Raw genomic sequence first — 27,305 nt, 5'->3', positions numbered from 1 at the left:
ACAGACGGATGGCCAGACATTCTCCTGGAGAATTCTCTGATACCGAGCAGAATTCATGGTTCCTTCTATTAAGGTAAGTCGTCCAGGCCCTGAGACACCAAAGCATCCCCAAACCATCACACTACCACCACCAAGCTTGACCATTGGTTTGTGGTTCTTACGGTGGAATGCAGTGTTTGGTTTTCGCCAGACATAATGGGACCCATGTCCTTTATCTAATATTAGGTTTGGTTGGTTGAGATCTGATAACATTCAGTTCCAAAAATATGCAAGAATAGAGAAAATAAGCAAATACTTTTTCACAACACTGTATGTGGTAGTTGTTTACAAGAGAGCTTTATCAATTGTTCTGTGTTCTAAATTAGCTTGAAAATTAAACCAATAAGCATTTAGCTAATGATGTAGATTACCGGTAGACTGGTTCCAACCTGGAAGTAAGTGTATATTGATCTGCAGCCATTCATTTTCTGCCGGTCGACGTTTCAATGCTACGGCACATTTTGCGTAAGGTTTTTGTGGAGCACATTTGCAGAACTTTAAATCAGTCGTTTAAAAAATGGAAAAGGATGCTGAGTTTCGGCCTTAAAACATGTTCAGGGCTAATTCTCATATCTTTATTAGTATGCCCATATCATTTTTTTCTTCACGTGAGGGCCATGAACAGTACCTAGTAATACTGTGTACTGTTAGAAAGCCCTGATCCTCTGGTCTTTATTTAAGCAATAAGGCACAGGCACAGGTAAATGGCACTGCCTCGCGTGTCTTATTGCTTTTATAAAACTTTTACCAACATATTAAAACAACAATAAATGACACATTTTCATGAAAAAATATATAAGTAAAGTAAATTCATACAATTGAATTCTTCCACCAGAGGAAATAGTCCAGACAGAAATCTGGTCCTTTAGTTATTTTCGTCATGATTCTACAGACGCGCTCCAGTCGTTAATTCTTTTTGCATAGTTGCCATGGAAAAGTACTGGTCGTACAGTCGAACAAAAATGGTTGCTATGCAGGCTGACTAATGTTCCTGACCATTTCTAGCTAGCTAGCCAACTTCAGCTGAGTCAGTCACGTCAAACATTGCACCTGGAATGACTAGCTGCATTTTTGTTTGTTTTAGCTTATTTTCTATTGGAATTTACTTGGCTATATCCATAATAATGACGTTGATGCATGATATCGCCTGTCTCAAATAAAGTTGAGTCCCGTCTGGACACCTGTCCACTCTCTATGTAGGCTCCAGGGGAGTCAAAAGTGAAACAAATCTTCAGAGGCCGGACAGGCAGACTGCTAGGCTTATACTAACCCCTGCTGTGCCAAACTAATTTCTAGCCTGGAATCAAGGGGAAATAATGTGCAAGTTGCAATAAATACAATGGGGGATTTGGACAGCAATGTAAACATGATGAAATTCTTATGGAGGCACAGTGTTATTTCTGGCATAGTGAAAACTGAGTTTCAATGTATTTGGCTAAGGTGTATGTAAACCTCCGACTTCAACTGTAGCAGGCATAAAATAAACTCCTCAAATTAGATCCACTACATACGGGTCTTGGCTAGGTTCTTTTTTACACTGTTCAACCAATCCAGGTAATCTGGAGGAGTTAAGAGTGTCACCTTGTGTGTCTCTTTCCATTCTTTCCACTTGGCAATGGCAAGTGTTAGGCATAAGGTTAGCAGTGTGGTTAATGTAAGGGTTACGTTTCAAATAACATTTTAAGAGGACAAATTGTAGAAATAGGTGGGGTTTAGCCATAATTATATTTTTTGGGCTATAGGTCGTTATCAATAAAACGTCACAGTAAGGTGCAGAGTGTTCGACTTGCCTGCTGGGGTCAAGGAAACCTGCAGCTCCACTTAACCAATTGACATCTGTGTGTTATTTTTAAGGGATTGTTGAATAAATGTTAACTATTTGGTTGTAATATCATACATCACCTCTTGAAGAGCATAGTCAGAACTACAAATTTCAGATTATTCCATGCAAAAGAATTGCACACATTTAGCTCTATCATGAGTTATAGGCCTACAGCAAGTAACTGAATTATTTTCATGATCAGTAAACATCAACTCAAAATCAAATTTATTTATAAAGCCCTTCTTACATCAGCTGATATCTCAAAGTGCTGTACAGAAACCCAGCCTAAAACCCCAAACAGCAAGCAATGCAGGTGTAGATGCACGGTGGCTTGGAAAAACTCCCTAGAAAGGCCAGAAACTAGGAAGAAACCTAGAGAGGAACCAGGCTATGAGGGGTGGCCAGTCCTCTTCTGGCTGTGCCGGGGGGAGATTATAACAGAATATGGCCAAGAAGTTCAAATGTTCATAGATGACCAGCAGGGTCAAATAATAATAATCACAGTGGTTGTCGAGGGTGCTTCAGGTCAGCACCTCAGGAGTAAATGTCAGTTGGCTTTTCAAAGCCGATCATTCAGAGTATCTATACTGCTCCTGCTGTCTCTAGAGAGTTGAAAACAGCAGGTATGGGACAGGTAGCACGTCCGGTGAACAGGTCAGGGTTCCATAGCCGCAGGCAGAACAGTTGAAACTAGAGCAGCAGCACAGCCAGGTGGAATGGGGACAGCAAGGAGTCATCATGCCAGGTAGTCCTGAGGCATGGTCCTAGGGCTCAGGTCCTCCGAGAGAGAGAAAGAAAGCAAGAAAGAGAGAGCGAATTAGAGAGAGCATACTTAAATTCACACAGGACACCGGATAAGATTGGAGAAATACTCCAGATATAACAGACTGACCCTAGCCCCCTGACACATAAACTACTGCATCATAAATACTGGAGGCTGAGACAGGAGGGGTCGGGAGTCACTGTGTCCCCATCCGACGATACCCCCGGACAGGGCCAAACAGGCAGGATATAACCCCACCCACTTTGCCAAAGCACAGCCCCCACACCGCTAGAGGGATATCTTCAACCACCAACTTACCATCCTGAGACAAGGCTGAGTATAGCCCACAAAGATCTCCGCCACGGCACAACCCAAGGGGGGGCGCCAACCCAGACAGAAAGATCACGTCAGTGACTCAACCCACTCATATGACGCACCCCTCCTAGGGACGGCATGGAAGAGCACCAGTAAGGCAGTGACTCAGACCCTGTAATAGAGATTCCCAGTGGAGAGAGAGGAACCGGCCAGGCAGAGACAGCAAGGGCGGTTCGTTGCTCCAGTGCCTTTCCGTTCACCTTCACACACCTGGACCAGACTACACTCAATCATAGGACCTACTGAAGAGATGAGTCTTCAATAAAGACTTAAATATTGAGACCGAGTCTGTGTCTCTCACATGGGTAGGCAGACCATTCCATAAAAATTGAGCTCTATAGGAGAAAGCCCTGCCTCCAGCTGTTTGCTTAGAAATTCTAGGGACTGTTAGGAGGCCTGCGTCTTGTGACCGTAGCGTACATGTAGGTATGTACGGCAGGACCAAATCAAAAGATGGGTAGGAGCAAGCCCATGTAAAGCTTTGTAGGTTAGCAGTAAAACCTTGAAATCAGCCCTTGCCTTAACAGTAAGCCAGTGTAGAGAGGCTAGCACTGGAGTCAAGATTCTAGCATCCGTGTTTAACACTAACTGAAGTTTATTTAGTGCTTTGTCCGGGTAGGTGGAAAGTAGAGCATTGCAGTAGTCTAACCTAGAAGTGACAAAAGCATGGATACATTTTTCTGCATCATTTTTGGACAGAAAGTTTCTGATTTTTGCAATGTTACGTAGATGGAAAAAGCTGTCCTTGAAACAGTCTTGATATGTTCGTCAAAAGAGAGTTCAGGGTCCAGAGTAACGCCGAGGTCCTTCACAGTTTTATTTGAGACGGCTGTACAACCATCAATATTAATTGTCAGATTCAACAGAAGAACTCTTTCTTGGGACCTAGAACAAGTGTCTCTGTTTAAAAGTAGAACATTTGCAGCCATCCACTTCCTTATGTCTTAGGCTTCCAGCGAGGGCAATTTTGGGCTTCACCATGTTTCATCGAAATGTACAGCTTTCTGTCATCCGCATAGCAGTGAAAGTTATTATGTTTCCGAAACATAAACATCAATTGATCATGTCATTTCAGATAAGTGAGGGTAGCCACACGCTGTCTCTCAGTATTGGCCACCATTAATTGGATATTTGAGTGATATAAAATGAAAGTGATCAATACCTGACAAGTAAGAGTGGTTTAAGTTAATTTCCCATCCTTTGTAGGGACTGCCTTTCAAACCGCAGATGGGTGCATTTGCCAATGTAACGTTACTGTTAGCTAATGTTTACTTTGCAAGCTACAGGTAGAAACTTTGTGCAGTTTTGTGCAGTGTACTTTTTTCTCCAACGTAGGCCTTCCTAGTGGAGTTGGCTAGCAGTATCCCCTTTCAACGTTGTTTTTAAGGTGTTTGATCACGATTGCTGCTAACAGACATGATAGCTAGCTAACATCAGATCAGGACAATATGGCTACGAGATAAACTGGATGGCTATATCCAATATCGTTTGATTTGCTTTCCATCTATAGTGTTGATGACAGTAGTCTGATTTACAACTTTACCAGGATGATGTCAAACTCTTTCCAAAATCCTAATCTCTGATGAAGCAAGCTAAATGACATGTTGTTTCCTTTAGCTAGCTAGCTACTTGACAAATGCATCTGGCTACCCTCGCGTATCTGAAAATACATGATCAATTGATGTTTACTGATGGCTGTATTTTTTTAAACTAACTTTTATTTAATCAGGGAGCCCAATTTGTGACCAGCGTCTCATTTTCAATGGCGGCCTGAGACCACAAAGCAAAAGATAAAAAATATAACAATAGACAATAAGAAGTACCCTACACATGAACATCACCAATATCACAGGTGTCATAGACAAGTTACTAAATCAATCAATCAATCAATCAAACAAACAATTTTACACCTCTGTGAACTCATTTATCGTCAGGGTTTTAAAATACCCTAGGGGCACCAGGGAATCCAAATGTAATGCATTTTGTAAGTGATTCAAAAACTGTGGAGTGTGAAAACGGATTTACCTAATTCCGTGTAGACCCTAGGAATCTGCAGCGCTAACCAACCCTGTGAACGGGTTTGGTATCACATTATTTTATACGTTGGCACCAAAGTTAGGTAAGTTGGAAACTTGTGTAGTAGGGCTTTGTAAACAAAAAAGATGTTTGATAATTCATTGATCTACGTGACTTTGATGAGGACCAGCCAACCTTTTGATACAGGATGCAGTGGTGAGTATTAAAACTGTCACCAGTGATGAAACGAATGGCGTGTCTGTTGCATTTTGACAAATGGTGTCACGATAGTCAGAAACTGGCAGGAAAGTTGATTGTACAATCTGCTTCCTGCTGTTTAGAGTGAGGAAGCATCTATTTCTAAAAAGAAGCCCACTTTAAATCTTAGCTTTATAACTAGCTCTTCCGTATGTTTTTCAAGAGTTAGATCTTTATCAATCCAAACTCCCAGATATTTATAGGATGGAACTTGCTCGATGAGAGAACCATCCAATGAGTAAAAATGTAGTCCATTGGTAACATTTTTGCCTGAATTATAGAACTACATATATTTAGTTTTGCCCGCATAAAGTACACGTTTTAAATCAACAAGGGCTGTCACGCCTTGCTGGCTCGAGAGGTTTCTTGCCCCAGTTGGCTCGGAAGGCGCCCATCAGCAATCACCTCTGTCATTACCTTCCCTATATCTGTCTGGTTCCCCACTCTGTTCCCTGCTTCTGCATTGATTGTCATACGTCCTTGTGTACCCGTGTTCTGACGCTGTTCCTGTCCTGTTACCTGTCTGTTCCTCATTACATTTTCAACTCACTATACCTGCTTCTCATCTCCAGCTTCGGTCCTTACAGAATGCAGAAGACACCAAACAAAGCATCGGGGAGTGCTGGCTTTCCGGTTGGTGGTGACGTTGGGTCCGGGGGCCGCCACTGATGGATCCGGGGGTGCCTAAGCCAGCTCATCAGGCTGTCACACCCTAGCTGGCTCGAGAGGTTTCTTTCCCCGGTTGGCTCAGAAGGCACCCATCCCACGTCAGGCCTCAGCCGGATCGTCAGGATTTTATGCCCAGCCAGCTTGTCAGGCTGCTACGCCTCCACCGGATCATCAGGCTCCCATGCGGGATCGACAGGCCTTCATGCCTCAGCCGGCTTGCCAGGCTCTCACGCCTCTGCCTGTTCGTCTGGGTTTCACGTCCAGCCGGCTTGTTCAGCGCCCGTGCCTCATCCGGCCCGTTAGGCTCGCCCAGGTGGGACGCTGGGTGGCACCCCTAGAGGGGGTTACTGTCACGCGCATCAGCCTATTATTGGACTCACTTAGACTCAATCACCTGTTTATTGCCTCCCCTATATTTGTCAGTTCCCCATCTCTGTTCTCCGCTGCTGCATTGATTGTTGATTGTCATTGTGTACCCGTGTGCTGACGCTGTTCCTGTCTTGTGCTTTGTCAGTTTCTCATGAAATGTTCTACTCCCTGTACCTGCTTCTCGACTCCAGCGTCGGTCCTTTCACTGTATACCAACCCTACCTTGTCACAAATGCATTAAGAAAGAAAGAAATTCCACAAATGTACTTTTAACAAGGCACACCTGTTAATTGAAATGCATTCCAGGTGACTACCTCATGAAGCTGGTTGAGAGAATGCCAAGAGTCTGCAAAGCTGTCATCAAGGCAAAGGGTGGCTAATTTGAAGAATCTACAATATAAAATATATTTTGATTTGTTCAACACTTTTGTGGTTACTACATGATTCCATATGTGTTATTTCATAGTTTTGATGTCTTCACTATTATTCTACAATGTAGAAAATAGTAAAAATAAAGAAAAACTCTTGAATGAGTAGGTGTCCAAACTTTTGACTTGTACTGTATATTTACTATCAACTTTATAAATGACATCCTATAAGATTTTAGCTGTCTTTTTACTGTAATAATTCATCAATTAACTAGTGGGTTGGGAAAAGTATCCTGAGTCCTTACAGCACTGCCTTGATTCATTCTTTCCTCCCCTCCTGTACAGTGGGTTAGAGACTCTATGAATTCAAGATCTCAGCTTTTGTCTCCTATAAATGTTGTCCTGCTGTAATGAATTACAAATTATGACTGTCTACAAATTGTTCATTTTTTAAAATATAATTTGTTATAAAAACATTGGTGTTTGTCAAAGAATAACTCATTGCTATCTATGTTGGAGGTTTTTAGCTTTCCAACGCTGTGCTGCATATGAGGGTGAGACCTATCCTTACACCAAAAATGTACGGACAGTCCGACCAGCGAATGAAAGTTTAGGTGGGACTTCCCAGCCTCCAATGGATGTGGATATGTAACCCGATACCCAAGAGTCTTCAATTCAAGCTGGGAACTGTAGCTATGAGCCAATACAGTTGGGAAGTGAATAGACATTACATCGACTAATCTATAAGCAAATGACCTTGATAAATAAGTTATCTTAACTGATTCATGCTCATTGTGTTTTGTTCACTGGAAAATAATAACTTTGTAGGTGTTTTAAAAAGATGTCTGGATGACTCAATTATTTTACAAACCACTGAAGTAAAAGAGAGAAATGGCTAGGTAACGTTAGTAGAGAAACAGCTAGGTAGTGATTTTCTCAGAAAATAATCAATGGGTAATTTTTTACAAAACTAGGTAGTGATTTTCTCAGGCAATAATCAATGGATAATTTCTACAGGCACAAATACTTTGGACAAATATCATATTTACTCAGTTGTTCAGCCATTTTACCATTTGTTGAGTTAAATGCTCATTCCCAGACAGCCGTTTCCCGCAATCCCCATTCACAGTGATGATGCGGAGAGTGATGGTGCGGTGATAAAGTATGTGCAGGGGCTGAGCTTATAACTCCAGAAGGAGATTGGCAGTCAAATGAATTGTAAATATTTACACAATGTACTATTGAGGATAAGTCTTTATTGTTCAGTGGCATTTTTATTTATCAGGACACATACAGTGGGGCAAAAAAGTATTTAGTCAGCCACCAATTGTGCAAGTTCTCCCACTTAAAAAGATGAGAGAGGCCTGTAATTAAAAAAAGTTTATCTCAATACTTTGTTATATACCCTTTGTTGGCAATGACAGAGGTCAAATGTTTTCTGTAAGTCTTCACAAGGTTTTCACACACTGTTGCAGGTATTTTGGCCCATTCCTCAATGCAGATTTCCTCTAGAGCAGTGATGTTTTGGGACTGTTGCTGGGCAACACGGACTTTCAACTCCCTCCAAAGATTTTCTATGGGGTTGAGATCTGGAGACTGGCTAGACCACTCCAGGACCTTGAAATGCTTCTTACGAAGCCACTCCTTCGTTGCCCGGGCGGTGTGTTTGGGATCATTGTCATGCTGAAAGACCCAGCCACGTTTCATCTTCAATGCCCTTGCTGATGGAAGGAGGTTTTTACTCAAAATCTCACGATACATCGCCCCATTCATTATTTCCTTTACACGGATCAGTCGTCCTGGTCCCTTTGCAGAAAAACTGCCCCAAAGCATGATGTTTCCACCCTCATGCTTCACAGTAGGTATGGTGTTCTTTGGATGCAACTCAGCATTCTTTGTCCTCCAAATATGACGAGTTGAGTTTTTACCAAAAAGTTATATTTTGGTTTCATCTGACCATATGACATTCTCCCAATCTTCTTCTGGATCATCCAAATGCTCTCTATCAAACTTCAGACGGGCTTGGACATGTACTGGCTTAAGCAGGGGGACACGTCTGGCACTGCAGGATTTGAGTCCCTGGCGGCGTAGTGTGTTACTGATGGTAGGCTTTGTTACTTTGGTCCCAGCTCTCTGCAGGTCATTCACTAGGTCCCCCCGTGTGGTTCTGGGATTTTTGCTCACTGTTCTTGTGATCATTTTGACCCCACGGGGTGAGATCTTGCGTGGAGCCCCAGATCGAGGGAGATTATCAGTGGTCTTGTATGTCTTCCATTTCCTAATTATTGCTCCCACAGTTGATTTCTTCAAACCAAGCTGCTTACCTATTGCAGATTCAGTCTTCCCAGCCTGGTGCAGGTCTACAATTTTGTTTCTGGTGTCCTTTGACAGCTCTTTGGTCTTGGCCATAGTGGAGTTTGGAGTGTGACTGTTTGAGGTTGTGGACAGGTGTCTTTTATACTGATAACAAGTTCAAACAGGTGCCATTAATCCAGGTAACGAGTGGAGGACAGAGGAGCCTCTTAAGGAAGAAGTTACAGGTCTGTGAGAGCCAGAAATCTTGCTTGTTTGTAGGTGACCAAATACTTATTTTCCACCATAATTTGCAAATAAATTCATTAAAAATCCTACAATGTGATTTTCTGGATTTTTTTTCTTTCTCATTTTGTCTGTCATAGTTGAAGTGTACCTATGATGAAAATTACAGGCCTCATCTTTGTAAGTGGGAGAACATGCACAATTGGTGGCTGACTACATACTTTTTTGCCCCACTGTATAGGCTAATTGATAGAGGGTTGTCGTTGTAAGGCCTCTGAAAGCACTGTCCTTGACATCAGCCTACATATAGCCTATTGTTTGTGTCCATAGGTTTTTCTGAACTTGAGCTTTGGAGGTGGAGGTCACACCAAAGCCATCCTGAGGGCCTCTCCTGAAGTGACAGTAGTGGCCCTAGACCGAGACCCCACAGCATTCAGCTTAGCTCAACAGCTGGCCAAGGAACACAGGTGATTGCCTTTTTTTATAATAATTACAGTGGTATGTATAATATGAGTACAAATTGTACTTAAGTCACATATTTCACAGATTTGCAAGTCAAATATAAATACATTTGTTTGCAAATGTAATCTGCATGTAGAAATGTCAATGAACATCAAAGGGATACTTCTGGATTTTGACAATGAGGAGCTTTCTTCTTCCCCAGAGTCAGATGAGCTTATGGATACCATTTGTATGTCTCTGCTTGGAGTTTGAAGGAAGTTGCTAACTAGTTACAAATGACGTGTATGTTAGACGCAGAGACATACAAATGGTATCCACCAGTTCATCTGACTCTGGGAAAGTAGATCAAAGGCCTCATTGCCAAAATTAACATATCTTAATATGCTATAAAAGTAATTGTAAAATTGTAAAATGTGTAGGCTACCTACAATGCAATTCATTTCACTGTACCTGCTTACATTCTGATTAATATATACATGCTTTAGAGACAGTTATTTGAAGTGAGACTACAGAACAGAATAGACACTCTAATAAAGTCTGATTCACAATATCTCTACTGCCGAATGTGATTGGTATGTGCTTGCATTGTTAGTGCTGTTATGTGGGTTATTTCCCTCAAAGTTATATAGTCAACAATTTATGGATCATAGTTTGGATTGAAGGTTAGCTAGATCATGATACAGCCTTTTGCATCCCAGCTCCCAACCCTCTCCACCTCCCTGCCAACCTTCAAACCCTGAAAGAAAGCGAATCATTGAGTAACTGCTGCTAAAGCCCCTCGTTTCACAAACCATCCACATCCATTGTGTCAGGGAGACTTAAACCCAGTCCCCCCACGCTTAGCTGGTGGGCCTGGCGTCTCATTTGTCAGAACAGAGGCCCACGGCCCCAGTGTGAGGGAGATGCTGCCTCCCACTGAGGTTCCGTCAGTGGTGAGTGGGAGGTAAAGAGAGAGGAGAGCCCAGCAAACTTCGAAGAGAGGAGGGAGACACCGTGCCACTGTGTTTATTAATGAGGGAGAGAAGGAGTGTGTGCGAGAGCGAGCGAGAGCGCATGAGGGAGGATGAAAATTAGATGTTCCTAAGACCATGGCGTGGGTAGGAATCCTTTTACGTAGATTCCGGGGAAACCTCTCTCGGGGGAATGTCTGCTACACCAACGCGCCTATGAGAGGGGGATGAGACGGAAGAGAGAAAATCAGAGTACGCCATTCTGTCAGCAGCAATATATCCCAGCTATAAACCCTTCCAAACCCACTCACAATGTGAGTTGAGAGAAGCCAGAGAAATCTAGCAATTAGCTAATATTATTGGAAGCCTGTATAAAAGACCCTTGCAGCCCACGTAATGCCTCCACACAACAGGGCTGGAGAGTGTTCTTTTCTCTCTCTCCCGTATTTCTATACTCACTGATTTCACTTCTCTTTTGCCTTGCAAAAAGTACAGCTTTGATGCAAACTATTGAAGAGCGATGTGATTCTGCACTTATGTAATTGCTTAGATTAGAGCCCAGAGTTAGATTTTCTAGCGTAGTAGACGCCCTGACAACTTTCACGTTGGTTGCAGTGGTCTGAGGGGTATCCTACGAAGGAAGCTGGTTTTCTAAAGCTAACCAGCTTCAATTTGCTTCAGATTCCAGCTCAGGCTTCATCTGTACTACTACGGTATGAAGCCTGCTGCTAACTCTAGCAGGCTTGTAACTGCGTGAATATGTCACACATGGCTATTCGAACACCGAAATCTTCAATGCTGAAACATCAATCAATGGACAAATCAGTGGCACATTTTCATTTGTGCCAAAATCAAAATGAAAGAAGGCCCAGGACGATACCAATGTAGTAAATATTTTTTTCTTTCCAAAAATGAAAATGCGAAGCAGATCAAAGTCTTTGGTCCTTTATAAACCTGCTGTATGTGAAATAGTGTGTGCTATAGCTTGGAAAATCAATTCATGTGACTCTGAATGACATTGTGATGTTTGTTTCCAACATATTAGGGCTGCTTTCCTAAAGAAGGTAAATCCACTTTTTCCTTGCCACGACACTAACGAGTATCTGTTATTGTCCAGGCCCTAATGTTGAGACTTAATTCTCTAAGTGTGACTGAGTGTGACAATATTGTGGAGATTCTACGTACTAGTCTATTACCAGAGATATCTTTCTTATTGCTATTACTTACGTACAGGGGGCTTTATGTGTGTGCAACTTTAGTAGAAAGTAGAAAATTAACAAAAAGAGAAAGTAAATTACTAGTGATTGGTGTCTGCAGGTCATTGATTTGCATGGGGTGATTAGCATTTAGCAAGAAACCTGATGTGTTGTGTTTACTATAGACACCATTCCACTCTCCTAGGGTTAAATCTAGTGAACAGGCCTACCAGGGAGAAGAAAGGGGAAACGACATTAGTTGTGGCACTCTACTGAGAATCTACGTAGCTCTAACTCTCTTTAGTCTTAGGCTTACATCTTAAACACATACGTGCTACATTTGTTTATTTTTAAGTTTAGTTTAAACTTCTAGAGTTGAGGTTGCTTAAGTTCACATTCCAAACCAAACACAAGCATCTTTCGCCAGTGGTACTTTGTGTGTTCTTTTTTCATGTCCTGTAGATATTTTCATCACTGCTCCCCTGCTGAAAGCAATCAATCAGCATCTTGTCTTAGGCCTTAGTGACGCAGGTAGAGGAGCTGAGCAGGTCAGCACTGGGGAATATTTCAGACTTGATTTGTGGAGAGGCAGCGCGTCATGTTGGACACACAAACACACACAACAACAACACACACACACACTTAGCACTCAACAGTGAGGACTCCTGGCACTTTTACCTCAAAATGGGGTGTTGGGCGGGGAATGGCATCTGCAGATGTGTGTTTTCAAGTGCTGCTGAATATAGTGCATTTTTGTGTAATGTGTTCAGGTTACAGTCATGAAAATGGAAAACAAAGGACACGATCTTTACACAGTACATCCGTACTGTACATCAGTGTCATCCGTCAGAGGAAGCGCTTAAAAGATTACCAAACCAACAGAGGAATATGTGTAGGCAAACCCTTATCTGCTCTACTTCAAACCCAGATAAACTGGTGATAGACATTCATATGAAGAAGACTGCAGCAGCTCAAAGCTCTGTTCCTTTATTAAAACTTCTTAGGGCTGCAATCCCGTTAACGGGATCGATATGACAACAGCCAGTGAAAGTGCAGGGTGCCAAATTCAAAACAACAGAAATCTCATAATTAAAATTCCTCAAACATACATGTATCTTATACCATTTTAAAGGTAATCTTGTTGATAATCCCACCACAGTGTCCTCTTTCAAATAGGCTTTACAGCGAAAGCACCACAAATGATTATGCTAGGTCACCACCAACTCACAGAAAAATTCAGCCATTTTTCCAGCCGAAGAGAGGAGTCACAAAAAGCACAAATAGAGATAGAATTAATCACTAACCTGTGATGATCTTCATCAGATGACACTCATAGGACTTCATGTTACACAATACATGTATGTTTTGTTTGATAAAGTTCATATTTATATGAAAAATCTCAGTATTCATTGGCGCGTTACGTTCACTAGTTCCAAAAACATCCGGTGATATTGCAGAGAGCCACATCATTTTACAGACATACTCATTCTAAATGTCGATAAATACAATTGTTAGACATGGAAATAAAGATATACCTCTCCTTAATGCAACCACTGTGTCAGATTTCAAAAAACATTACTGAAAAAGCAAACCAGGCAATAATCTGAGACGGCACTCAGAAATAAAAATATCAACAGATATCAGAAATAACATTATAAATATTCCCTTACCTTTGATGATCTTCATCAGAATGCACTCTCAGGAATCCTAATTCCACAATAAATGTTTGTTTTGTTCGATAATGTCCATTATTTATGTTCAAGTAGCTACTTTTGTTAGCGCACAAATTCAAACGCTCGTGCAGGTCCAGCCGAACGTTGGACGAAAAGCTACTTTTGTTAGTACACAAATTCAAACGCTCGTGCAGGTCCAGCCGAACGTTGGACGAAAAGCTACTTTTGTTAGTACACAAATTCAAACGCTCGTGCAGGTCCAGCCGAACGTTGGACGAAAACTTCAAAAAGTTATATTACAGGTTGTAGAAACATTTCAAACTAAGTATAGAATCAATCTTTAGGATGTTTTTATCATAAATCTTCAATAACGTTCCAACCCGGAGAATTCCATTGTCTGTAGAAAAGCCATGGAACGCAGGTCGTATCATGTGAAATGCGCGTGACCAGGACCTGGCTCTCTGCCAGACCACTGACTCAGAGCTCTCATCCGGCCCCACATCACAGTAGAAGCCTCATTCAAGTTTCTAAAGACGGTTGAAGCCTTAAGCCTAGTGGAAGCCTTAGGAAGTGCAACATAACCAATATCCCACTGGGTATTCAATAGGGGCTGGGTTGAAAATCGACCAACCTCAGATTTCCCACATCCTGTTTGGATTTCTTCTCAGGTTTTTGCCTGCCATGTGAGTTATGTTATACTCACAGATATCATTCAAACAGTTTTAGAAACTTCAGAGTGTTTTCTATACAATACTAATAATACTATGCATATATTAGCAACTGGGACTGAGGAGCAGGCCATTTACTCTGGGCACCTTTCATCCAAGCTACTCAATACTGCCCTGGGAGCCATATAAGGTCCTGCTCCAGGGCACCAATACTACCACCAATACTTACTTCCAGGATAGGCCTACAGTACACAGACAGGGGAAGGGCTTTCTTTTTAACAGTTGTGGACAACTGGGGACATTTTCTGGAGCAAACTGAGTAGCAAAAATAGATGCAGGCTGAGCACTTATGCCAGAAATTGGAATAGAGTGTTATTTTTAGAAAGACGGAAGTTTCGCCGTTTAGTGGCCAATCTTCACATTTCCTGAAGACCCTAATGGAACTTAAAGTTAAATAAGTTCCCAAACCCCTTTTAATGTGATACCTGACATGGAAGTTGTAGTGACTACAGACAGCCAGGACCTCAGTGTTTTATTTTTTTATTTTACCTTTATTTAACTAGGCAAGTCAGTTAAGAACAAATTATTATTTTCAATGACGGCCTAGGAACAGTGGGTTTAACTGCCTGTTCAGGGGCAGAACGACAGATTTTGACCTTGTCAGCTCGGGGGTTTGAACTTGCAACCTTCCGGACAGTATCCCCAGTCACCACCCTGGGGCATTGGGGTCTACCTTGTGCAGAGGGAAGAGTGTCCCTACTGGCCCTAGTTTGACACATGCATGTGAAGAAGAGTGGTTGTAACAATAACCAGTTCATCATTTTATTTTTTTAACAAGGTTTCCCTGCCTAGAGCCCTGTTACCTCACTCAGCAGGGCAGGGCATCCCCCAGCATTACTTAAGGTAATTCAATCCACCATATGCCCCAATGTGGCCTTCTCTTCAATCATTTAACATGTTGTAGGTGGACCAGGGGAGATGACATTTTAAACACCAACTAACCTTTTATTCAGTTATAAGTTAAGAATGATGTTAATGTTGTGGGTTGCATAACTACATATAGATCAGTTCTCTAAAGCAATTAGAAGCCTATACTTGGACCACACACACATGCACACACTACTGAAACTGGGCATGTTTAATAATATAACACCTTACATAAGGAATGTATATATCCAACCATGTGTCTAAGCCACATAAAGAAGTCAATCATTTAAAAAACGTTAACTGTTTTGCATATTCTTAAATCCTTCTATGTCTTACAGAAAGAGAGCATCGGAGCCTCCTCAGTGTGTAGGGGAAGGTGAGTTCAACCGGCATAGCTGAGGGTGTGTAGAAAAAATATACCCGGAACTTAAATATAGTAACTGAAAATAGTTATTAATGATGAGACACTGGCCAAGTGGGCAATTTCCTTATCTCTTGCAATTATCAATTAATAAAATCCATAGATTAAAATCCCTTACTAAAAAAGCTCCATCATAATCTTTTGTAGGTCAACACGTTTTAGCCATAACTACTATAAGAACAGTTTGTTAGGGTCTTTGTCTCTTCATTACTTAATCCACCTCCTCTCCTTGCCTGCCTGCCTTATTGCTGAAGACAATATAAGATTTGTGGAGGAGGCTAGAAGAGTTGACACAACACCATCAGTACCAAACCAAGTTTATGATTAAACCTTACGATGCATTTAAACAGGTCAACTACCTGGATGAAATGAAATGTATCTCCACACAGTGTAGTTTACCATGGTAACCAAGTTTAATTGAATTAGGGGATAACAAAGGTTTGTAAATGTAGATGTTATGTCCATGAAACAATGTATGGATAATATGATATCCCTTCAGTTTTCCTACACTTTATTACATTTTATACTCAATGTAACTTTTAAGGGGACTTCAGTCTCTGAAGGGAGTGAAATACATCAAGAGTCCTGATTGATGAAAATGGTCTCAAACCAATGAGCTGCAGAAGCCATAAATTCTCAGCATATTGACATACAGTGCCTTGCGAAAGTGTTCGGCCCCCTTGAACTTTGCGACCTTTTGCCACATTTCAGGCTTCAAACATAAAGATATAAAACTGTATTTTTTGTGAAGAATCAACAACAAGTGGGACACAATCATGAAGTGGAACGACATTTATTGGATATTTCAAACTTTTTTAACAAATCAAAAACTGAAAAATTGGGCGTGCAAAATTATTCAGCCCCCTTAAGTTAATACTTTGTAGCGCCACTTTTTGCTGCGATTACAGCTGTAAGTCGCTTGGGGTATGTCTCTATCAGTTTTGCACATCGAGAGACTGACATTTTTTCCCATTCCTCCTTGCAAAACAGCTCGAGCTCAGTGAGGTTGGATGGAGAGCATTTGTGAACAGCAGTTTTCAGTTCTTTCCACAGATTCTCGATTGGATTCAGGTCTGGACTTTGACTTGGCCATTCTAACACCTGGATATGTTTATTTTTGAACCATTCCATTGTAGATTTTGCTTTATGTTTTGGATCATTGTCTTGTTGGAAGACAAATCTCCATCCCAGTCTCAGGTCTTTTGCAGACTCCATCAGGTTTTCTTCCAGAATGGTCCTGTATTTGGCACCATCCATCTTCCCATCAATTTTAACCATCTTCCCTGTCCCTGCTGAAGAAAAGCAGGCCCAAACCATGATGCTGCCACCACCGTGTTTGACAGTGGGGATGGTGTGTTCAGCTGTGTTGCTTTTACGCCAAACATAACGTTTTGCATTGTTGCCAAAAAGTTCAATTTTGGTTTCATCTGACCAGAGCACCTTCTTCCACATGTTTGGTGTGTCTCCCAGGTGGCTTGTGGCAAACTTTAAACAACACTTTTTATGGATATCTTTAAGAAATGGCTTTCTTCTTGCCACTCTTCCATAAAGGCCAGATTTGTGCAATATACGACTGATTGTTGTCCTATGGACAGAGTCTCCCACCTCAGCTGTAGATCTCTGCAGTTCATCCAGAGTGATCATGGGCCTCTTGGCTGCATCTCTGATCAGTCTTCTCCTTGTATGAGCTGAAACTTTAGAGGGACGGCCAGGTCTTGGTAGATTTGCAGTGGTCTGATACTCCTTCCATTTCAATATTATCGCTTGCACAGTGCTCCTTGGGATGTTTAAAGCTTGGGAAATCTTTTTGTATCCAAATCCGGCTTTAAACTTCTTCACAACAGTATCTCGGACCTGTCTGGTGTGTTCCTTGTTCTTCATGATGCTCTCTGCGCTTTTAACGGACCTCTGAGACTATCACAGTGCAGGTGCATTTATACGGAGACTTGATTACACACAGGTGGATTGTATTTATCATCATTAGTCATTTAGGTCAACATTGGATCATTCAGAGATCCTCACTGAACTTCTGGAGAGAGTTTGATGCACTGAAAGTAAAGGGGCTGAATAATTTTGCACACCCAATTTTTCAGTTTTTGATTTGTTAAAAAAGTTTGAAATATCCAATAAATGTCGTTCCACTTCATGATTGTGTCCCACTTGTTATTGATTCTTCACAAAAAAATACAGTTTTATATCTTTATGTTTGAAGCCTGAAATGTGGCAAAAGGTCGCAAAGTTCAAGGGGGCCGAATACTTTCGCAAGGCACTGTAAGGTCTTACTGTGTACTGCGTTGGTACACAGTAGGCATGGTTGCTCTGTCTGGGGGCACTGCTCTGTTGAGATGGGACCGGGAGGGGGTGGACGAGTCTGTGAAGCACGTGGGTGTGGAGAATGCCTTGCTATAGATTTTACAGCATATTAATGACTGCAGCGAAGAATGAAAAACTTCTCGAGCATGATAAGGAAAAGCCCTGGCCTGACAGCGCGGGCGAGATGCTCCACTCAACCCTTGGTCTCTCAAGCGTCAGTGGGTGTATGAACACAAGGACCCCAAGGCCTGCTTGCTAAGCCGTTAGTGGGAGAGACCTTATCGAGATGGCCACTGCTATTATATCTTTATTGCAGCAATGGGGGTCTTTTATTTCATTTCAACAAGACTATTGAGAGGAGACTAGAGGAGACTAGAGGAGGTTAGATGCGACAGAATCGCAATTGTCTGCGGTGCTGAGATGTGGAAGATGTTATAAGTCAGGTTGGTGTGGTGTCTAAGACCCCGTCTCTGTCTGTCTGCCAGTATTGGGTGGCCCTGTTGGCCCCTCAGGCTGATTTATGGCTGCCCCTCTAGCTCTCACCAGCCACTGTGCTCACTGAAAAGGTCACATGAAAAATGCATGACCGTGATGGGAAGATCCCACCACCTGTGTGTCGAGGCAGGAGGCTGTGTCTTGTACAGGGCTGTGTGTCGAGGCAGGAGGCTGTGTCTTGTACAGGGCTGTGTGTTGAGGCAGGAGGCTGTGTCTTGTACAGGGCTGTGTGTCGAGGTAGGAGGCTGTGTCTTGTACAGGGCTGTGTGTTGAGGCAGGAGGCTGTGTCTTGTACAGGGCTGTGTGTCGAGGCAGGAGGCTGTGTCTTGTACAGGGCTGTGTGTTGAGGCAGGAGGCTGTGTCTTGTACAGGGCTGTGTGTCGAGGCAGGAGGCTGTGTCTTGTACAGGGCTGTGTGTTGAGGCAGGAGGCTGTGTCTTGTACAGGGCTGTGTGTCGAGGCAGGAGGCTGTGTCTTGTACAGGGCTGTGTGTCGAGGCAGGAGGCTGTGTCTTGTACAGGGTTGTGTGTCGAGGCAGGAGGCTGTGTCTTGTACAGGGCTGTGTGTTGAGGCAGGAGGCTGTGTCTTGTACAGGGCTGTGTGTCGAGGCAGGAGGCTGTGTCTTGTACAGGGCTGTGTGTCGAGGCAGGAGGCTGTGTCTTGTACATGGCTGTGTGTCGAGGCAGGAGGCTGTGTCTTGTACAGAGCTGTGTGTTGTACAGGAAGGATTTGCATGGGGATGGGGTCCAGAGGAGACAGGTGTTGAACAGCAAGGAAAATGTTACTTTTTCTGTCAGCCACTTTTGCTTAAAAGGTTTTTATAGTGCTTTTTATTTGTCTCATTAGCATTCATAACAAACAGGAAGTGTCAACAGGAGTTCTTGTACAAATTCTTGTACAGTATTTCTGACCTGTGTTGAATGTGTTTACATAATCTGTACCCATTTCTCCATGTCTCTTTCCTGACATTTAATTATCTGATTAAAGGTTTTCTCCCCCTCCCTCCCTCCCTCCCCCAGTGGCCGGGTGCACCCGTTGCTCGGGCGTTTCAGTGAGCTGGGAGCCCTGCTGTCTAGACTGAGGTTGCAGCCAGGTAGTGTGGATGCTGTTCTTCTGGATGCTGGTTTGTCCTCCATGCAGATGGACTGTCCCGAGAGAGGCTTCTCCCTCAGTAAGGATGGCCCTCTGGACATGAGGATGGATGCAGATAGGTGGGACCACGCATTATCACCCCACCACAGTTGCACAAAGCATTATTGTAATTTGATGTCCATCAATATGTATTATAGGGTAGTATCAGTGAATAGTAATGATAAAGGCCTATGTGTCTGGAGGATACATTGAACTACCTTCAGCCCAGATTACTCTAACATAGTATGTGTTCCTCAACACACATACGGCGTCTCCTTCCTACTGCATGCTGGGAAATGTTATAATCTGGTGGCAATTTTATTTCCCTGCTTCTGTCATGAGAGGAAAGTCAATTGGGACAACAATTTATTGCCATAGATGTGTATATATATATAATGAAAATTATTGATATATATATATATATATATGCACATTGAGCACTCATAAGGCCTGGAATTTGTAGTCTATCAATCTATCCTTGCCTTCGAGGACTTTGACAGTGATTTGACATGAGCTTTTCAAATTGACAGGTATTATGTTTCTGTGGAAAGGAACGGCAATTGTTATTGTATAATCAGTAGGATTCCGCAGCATCAGCCAACCCTTACAGCAGCAAAATGAAAATCATCGATACATCTCACAGTAGCAAAGCAGAGTGGTTCATGAACTAGTATATCATGTTAGTGTTCGATGAAGGAATGAGTCACTCTTGCTGTGGTAGATGAACAACATATAAGGGCTTAGATCTGTTCTTTATCTTTACCTCCCATTTACACTGTAAAAACCCATCTCGGTCAATTATGTGGTTTATTTTTGCCCCATTTGAGGAACCTCGTAGGCAATGTATTTTAAACACCATTTGAGGAACCTCGTAGGCAATGTATTTTAAACACCATTTGAGGAACCTTGTAGGCAATGTATTTTAAACACCATTTGAGGAACCTCGTAGGCAATGTATTTTAAACACCATTTGAGGAACCTCGTAGGCAATGTATTTTAAACACCATTTGAGGAACCTCGTAGGCAATGTATTTTAAACACCATTTGAGGAACCTTGTAGGCAATGTATTTTAAACACCATTTGAGGAACCTCGTAGGCAATGTATTTTAAACACCATTTGAGGAACCTCGTAGGCAATGTATTTTAAACACCATTTGAAGCTACATATTTTAAAGTCTCTTATGACAACTTAGACAGACATGGAGCAAAATATATTTTGTTTGTAGGTTATGATAAGGCATGACAATTGTATTAAACTCATTAAGGCATTTTATTGTAATCATTAAAAAAAAATCTAATCTATAATTCTATTATATTACCCTCGTTCTGTTATCTTAGTTGAAATGACCAATGAACCCCTTTAAATAATTGTTCATATGGCAGATCTCAAGTTTATAGATAGTAGTCTACACTGTCTAGTTCAAGGTCTACTGTACAGGTGATGTTTGTGTGCCTGCTCCTTTTCTTTGCATTCCAATCTAATGAGGCGTATGTGGAATTTTAACATGCAGAGGTCAGCGTTGATTTTTCCTCTGGCATAACCTTTTGCATTTGTTTTCCAGCACCAACTAAAACGACACATGACATGTATGATCACTGCACGTTATTCATCTAAAGCATTACATGTCTTGCCCTTCCAACACTTTGTTGTAGTTATTATTGTTGTAGTTATGTATTTTATCCACACTAATTATGTTTCTCTAACGAGATCTACCGAGAACCTGTCAATGAGTAAATGGAGACAAATGAACTGGCAAATATAGAAATACGGCTCTGCCACTGGCTACATCGCTCTTGTTAGCCACAGAGGTTTTCAGCTGTGTCTGAGATATGTCAGGCTTCGCCGCTGTCAGCAAGGACGTGACGTCAAGCAGCCTAATTGGGCTCTTCTTTGTGCGTAGGTACCCCGACAAGCTCTGCGCTGCTCACGTTGTGAACGCCTTAGATCAACAGGCTCTTCTTTGTGCGTAGGTACCCCGACATGCCCTGCGCTGCTGACGTTGTGAATGCCTTAGATCAACAGGCTCTTCTTTGTGCGTAGGTACCCCGACAAGCTCTGCGCTGCTGACGTTGTGAACGCCTTAGAGCAACAAGCTCTTCTTTGTGCGTAGGTACCCCGACATGCCCTGCGCTGCTGACGTTGTGAATGCCTTAGATCAACAGGCTCTTCTTTGTGCGTAGGTACCCCGACATGCCCTGCGCTGCTGACGTTGTGAATGCCTTAGAGCAACAGACTCTTCTTTGTGCGTAGGTACCCCGACATGCCCTGCGCTGCTGACGTTGTGAACGCCTTAGAGCAACAAGCTCTTCTTTGTGCGTAGGTACCCCGACATGCCCTGCGCTGCTGACGTTGTGAACGCCTTAGATCAACAGGCTCTTCTTTGTGCGTAGGTACCCCGACATGCCCTGCGCTGCTGACGTTGTGAACGCCTTAGATCAACAGGCTCTTCTTTGTGCGTAGGTACCCCGACATGCCCTGCGCTGCTGACGTTGTGAACGCCTTAGATCAACAGGCTCTTCTTTGTGCGTAGGTACCCCGACATGCCCTGCGCTGCTGACGTTGTGAATGCCTTAGATCAACAGGCTCTTCTTTGTGCGTAGGTACCCCGACATGCCCTGCGCTGCTGACGTTGTGAACGCCTTAGATCAACAGGCTCTTCTTTGTGCGTAGGTACCCCGACATGCCCTGCGCTGCTGACGTTGTGAATGCCTTAGATCAACAGGCTCTTCTTTGTGCGTAGGTACCCCGACATGCCCTGCGCTGCTGACGTTGTGAATGCCTTAGAGCAACAGACTCTTCTTTGTGCGTAGGTACCCCGACATGCCCTGCGCTGCTGACGTTGTGAATGCCTTAGATCAACAGGCTCTTCTTTGTGCGTAGGTACCCCGACATGCCCTGCGCTGCTGACGTTGTGAATGCCTTAGAGCAACAGACTCTTCTTTGTGCGTAGGTACCCCGACATGCCCTGCGCTGCTGACGTTGTGAACGCCTTAGATCAACAGGCTCTTCTTTGTGCGTAGGTACCCCGACATGCCCTGCGCTGCTGACGTTGTGAATGCCTTAGAGCAACAGACTCTTCTTTGTGCGTAGGTACCCCGACACCCCATTTCCTGATGAGATTACTATTAATAAGGAGGAGAGAGATGCATCTGGCGTAGGGTGCCGCTCTGACAAGAGAGTGACAACTTCTCTTTTTCACATGAGCCCCCCGTTCTCTCTTCCCTCCCGTCTTCCTCCTCCCCTTTGTTGCTTTTAATTTCGTTTCCCACCCTACCTCATTTTATGCCCATCCCCCAGCCCATCTCCTTCACACACATGCACACACACTCATGCACAGATTGAGGATGGATCATCATTTTTAATGCATTTTTGTAAATGTTTTTTTTTGCCTCCCTCTGAGATCTCTACAGAGAGATCTTCTCAATGGCTGTTACGGAGCTAGGCGCTACGTGCGTCACACAGGGAGAACAGGTGTGAGGGAGGACAGTTGTTTGATCTCTTTTGAAGAGCAGAGCGAGTCACCAGCAATCTTTATTCCAATCAATCCAAGAGGTCCTGACTCATGTGGGTCCCAGGGGGTCAGCTAGGCTGCTGGTGACACCGTTGCCTAGGGAAGAATGCCATGTGGGTGGAGAGGAGGGGAGGTTGTATTTGTGTAAGGGGGCACACTTTGTAGTGCAATGGTTGGGGGTGTTCAGGACCGAAATTATAGTGTGCTATAGGTTTATTGGATGGGTCTTTCTTTTTCTCTCTCCATCTCTCTACCTTTTTGCAGGCACACTTAGATCAGGATGCAGATCTCTTAAGCCCCATAGACTACAGTGGCAGGAAGCCTTCCAGACTGTTTAGCCATGTTGGGGTGCAGAGCTTATTTTGAGCCAGGGCTCACAACTGTGTTTGCTACCAACAGCCCTGCAGCTCTTCTATAAGGAGTAGAAGCCCTGCAGCTCTGCTATACAGAGTAGTAGCCCTGCAGCTCTGCTATACGGAGTAGTAGCCCTGTAGCTCTTCTATAAGGAGTAGTAGCCCTGCAGCTCTTCTATAAGGAGTAGTAGCCCTGCAGCTCTTCTATAAGGAGTAGTAGCCCTGCAGCTCTTCTATAAGGAGTAGTAGCCCTGCAGCTCTGCTATAAGGAGTAGTAGCCCTGCAGCTCTTCTATAAGGAGTAGTAGCCCTGCAGCTCTTCTATAAGGAGTAGAAGCCCTGCAGCTCTGCTATACGGTGTAGTAGCCCTGTAGCTCTTCTATAAGGAGTAGTAGCCCTGCAGCTCTTCTATAAGGAGTAGTAGCCCTGCAGCTCTGCTATAAGGAGTAGTAGCCCTGCAGCTCTTCTATAAGGAGTAGTAGCCCTGCAGCTCTGCTATAAGGAGTAGTAGCCCTGCAGCTCTTCTATAAGGAGTAGTAGCCCTGCAGCTCTGCTATAAGGAGTAGTAGCCCTGCAGCTCTTCTATAAGGAGTAGTAGCCCTGCAGCTCTTCTATAGGGAGTAGTAGCCCTGCAGCTCTTCTATACGGAGTTGTAGCCCTGTAGCACTTCTATGGGGAGTAGTAGCTCTGCAGCTCTTCTATAAGGAGTAGTAGCGCTGCAGCTCTTCGATAAGAAGTCGTAGCCCTGCAGCTCTTCTATAAGGAGTAGTAGCCCTGCAGCTCTTCTATAAGGAGTAGCAGTCCTGCATTACTTCTATAATGAGTAGTAGCCCTGCAGCTCTGCTATAAGGAGTAGTAGCCCTGCAGCTCTGCTATACGGAGTAGTAGCCCTGTAGCTCTTCTATAAGGAGTAGTAGCCTTGCAGCTCTTCTATAAGGAGTAGTAGACCTGCAGCTCTGCTATAAGGAGTAGTAGACCTGCAGCTCTTCTATAAGGAGTAGTAGCCCTGCAGCTCTTCTATAAGGAGTCGTAGCCCTGCAGCAGCTCTGCAGCTCTTCTATAAGGAGTAGTAGCCCTGCAGCTCTTTTATAAGGAGTTGTATCCCTGCAGCGCTTCTATGGGGAGTAGTAGCCCTGCAGCTCTTCTATGAGGAGTTGTAGCTCTGCAGCTCTTCTATAGGGGGTTGTAGCCCTGCAGCTCTTCTATAATGAGTAGTAGCCCTGCATTTCTGCTATAAGGAGTAGTAGCCCTGCAGCTCTTCTATAAGGAGTAGTAGCCCTGCAGCTCTGCTATAAGGAGTAGTAGCCCTGCAGCTCTGCTATAAGGAGTAGTAGCCCTGCAGCTCTGCTATAAGGAGTTGTAGCCCTGCAGCTCTGCTGTTAGGAGTTGTAGCCCTGCAGCGCTTCTATGGGGAGTAGTAGCCCTGCAGCTCTTCTATAATGAGTAGTAGCCATGCAACTCTTCTGTAAGGAGTAGTAGCCCTGCAGCTCTGCTATAAGGAGTTGTAGCCCTGCAGCTCTTCTATAAGGAGTAGTAGCCCTGCAGCTCTTCTATAAGGAGTAGTAGCCCTGCAGCTCTTCTGTAAGGAGTAGTAGCCCTGCAGCTCCGCTATAAGGAGTTGTAGCCCTGCAGCTCTTCTATAAGGAGTAGTAGCCCTGCAGCTCTTCTGTAAGGAGTAGTAGCCCTGCAGCTCTGCTGTAAGGAGTAGTAGCCCTGCAGCTCTGCTATAAGGAGTAGTAGCTTTGCTATAAGGAGTCGTAGTCCTGCAGCCCTTTTATGAGGAGTAGTAGCCCTGCAGCGCTTCTATAAGGAGTTGTAGCCCTGCAGCGCTTCTATAAAAGGAGTAGTAGCCCTGCAGCTCTTCTATAAGGAGTGGTAGCCCTGCCCCTCTTCTATAAGGGGTAGTAGCCCTGCAGCTCTGCTATAAGGAGTAGTAGCCCTGCAGCTCTTCTATAAGGAGTAGTAGCCCTGCAGCTCTGCTATAAGGAGTAGTAGCCCTGCAGCTCTTCTGTAAGGAGTAGTAGCCCTGCAGCTCTGCTATAAGGAGTTGTAGCCCTGCAGCTCTGCTATAAGGAGTTGTAGCCCTGCAGCTCTTCTATAAGGAGTAGTAGCCCTGCAGCTCTTCTATAAGGAGTAGTAGCCCTGCAGCTCTTCTGTAAGGAGTAGTAGCCCTGCAGCTCTGCTATAAGGAGTTGTAGCCCTGCAGCTCTTCTATAAGGAGTAGTAGCCCTGCAGCTCTTCTGTAAGGAGTAGTAGCCCTGCAGCTCTGCTGTAAGGAGTAGTAGCCCTGCAGCTCTGCTATAAGGAGTAGTAGCTCTGCAGCTCTTCTGTAAGGAGTAGTAGCCCTGCAGCTCTGCTATAAGGAGTTGTAGCCCTGCAGCTCTGCTATAAGGAGTTGTAGCCCTGCAGCTCTTCTATAAGGAGTAGTAGCCCTGCAGCTCTTCTATAAGGAGTAGTAGCCCTGCAGCTCTTCTGTAAGGAGTAGTAGCCCTGCAGCTCTGCTATAAGGAGTTGTAGCCCTGCAGCTCTTCTATAAGGAGTAGTAGCCCTGCAGCTCTTCTGTAAGGAGTAGTAGCCCTGCAGCTCTGCTGTAAGGAGTAGTAGCCCTGCAGCTCTGCTATAAGGAGTAGTAGCTTTGCTATAAGGAGTCGTAGTCCTGCAGCCCTTTTATGAGGAGTAGTAGCCCTGCAGCGCTTCTATAAGGAGTTGTAGCCCTGCAGCGCTTCTATAAAAGGAGTAGTAGCCCTGCAGCTCTTCTATAAGGAGTGGTAGCCCTGCCCCTCTTCTATAAGGGGTAGTAGCCCTGCAGCTCTGCTATAAGGAGTAGTAGCCCTGCAGCTCTTCTATAAGGAGTAGTAGCCCTGCAGCTCTGCTATAAGGAGTAGTAGCTTTGCTATAAGGAGTCGTAGTCCTGCAGCCCTTTTATGAGGAGTAGTAGCCCTGCAGCGCTTCTATAAGGAGTTGTAGCCCTGCAGCGCTTCTATAAAAGGAGTAGTAGCCCTGCAGCTCTTCTATAAGGAGTGGTAGCCCTGCCCCTCTTCTATAAGGGGTAGTAGCCCTGCCCCTCTTCTATAAGGACTAGTAGCCCTGCCTCCTTAATTTCCTTTCCATTCCCCTGTATTATGAAAATGTAGAGACATAATAAATCAAATAGTTCCTGCCTCAGTAGAGTCATTTAGTTGAATATACTGAATGTAATTCTGAAATGTTTTTGAATTTGATTCATCTGTTTATATACCTCTTTAGCAGAGCTAGCTAAAGGACATGGATCTGATTTCATGAGGAGAAAAACACCACAGAAATAGACAAACCAGTCAAATAAATATGACATAATATTTAACCAACCCATAGTTTATATAAATTGATATGAATACAACAATAAATGTTCGGCGTGTGATGAACAAAAGCAACAATCCACTAACAGATCAAATATTATACTATTATGATTAATTTTGTGTGTTTAGCTTACATACATTTGCATAACACAATCATGCAGTTTTGCTTCAGTTGTGGCTCCAATATATTAATTCTAAGCCAATTGTCCCCCTCCCCCTTCCCTGCCAGAGTCAACAGTAATGCCTAATGAGCCCTCTCTACCCCCTCTCGCTTGCACCCCAGCATCTATTTTGTTACAAATTAAGCAGTGGTGGTTGGGTTGTTGAAGGTGTTGAGACACCATAATGACAGGTGCCTTGGGAGCCTTTTGCTCCCCCCACTCACTCCCTCCCTCAATACATCCCCTTGTCTCTCTCTTCCTTCCTTTGTGTAAACCCACACAGCTGATGCTGACTGAGGCCCCTAAAATGTTTTCCCTCATTTAAGTATACATATATTTTTTAAGAACTGCTGATATATTATTATGGAGAGCAATCCATTTAGCCCATATAGCAGGGGTCAGAAATAATATGTCAAATAAGAACATACAATCCAAGAATTCAGCTAAAAATGTGTTTAATTCGTGACATTTAATAAAAAATATATGTCATCA

General features: G+C 43.5%; 1 pseudogene; it reads left to right on the top strand.

Annotated features, from left to right (window-relative positions):
* LOC139412440 (12S rRNA N(4)-cytidine methyltransferase METTL15-like) overlaps positions 1-27,305 on the top strand; it is an 82,569-nt pseudogene that overhangs the window by 34,155 nt on the left and 21,109 nt on the right.

The sequence above is a fragment of the Oncorhynchus clarkii genome, chromosome 6 (genome assembly GCF_045791955.1).
Source record: "Oncorhynchus clarkii lewisi isolate Uvic-CL-2024 chromosome 6, UVic_Ocla_1.0, whole genome shotgun sequence".
In the NCBI taxonomy this organism is placed as follows: domain Eukaryota; kingdom Metazoa; phylum Chordata; class Actinopteri; order Salmoniformes; family Salmonidae; genus Oncorhynchus; species Oncorhynchus clarkii.
The sequence above is the reverse complement of the archived record's forward strand: the minus strand, read 5'-3'. Positions and strand labels throughout refer to the sequence as shown.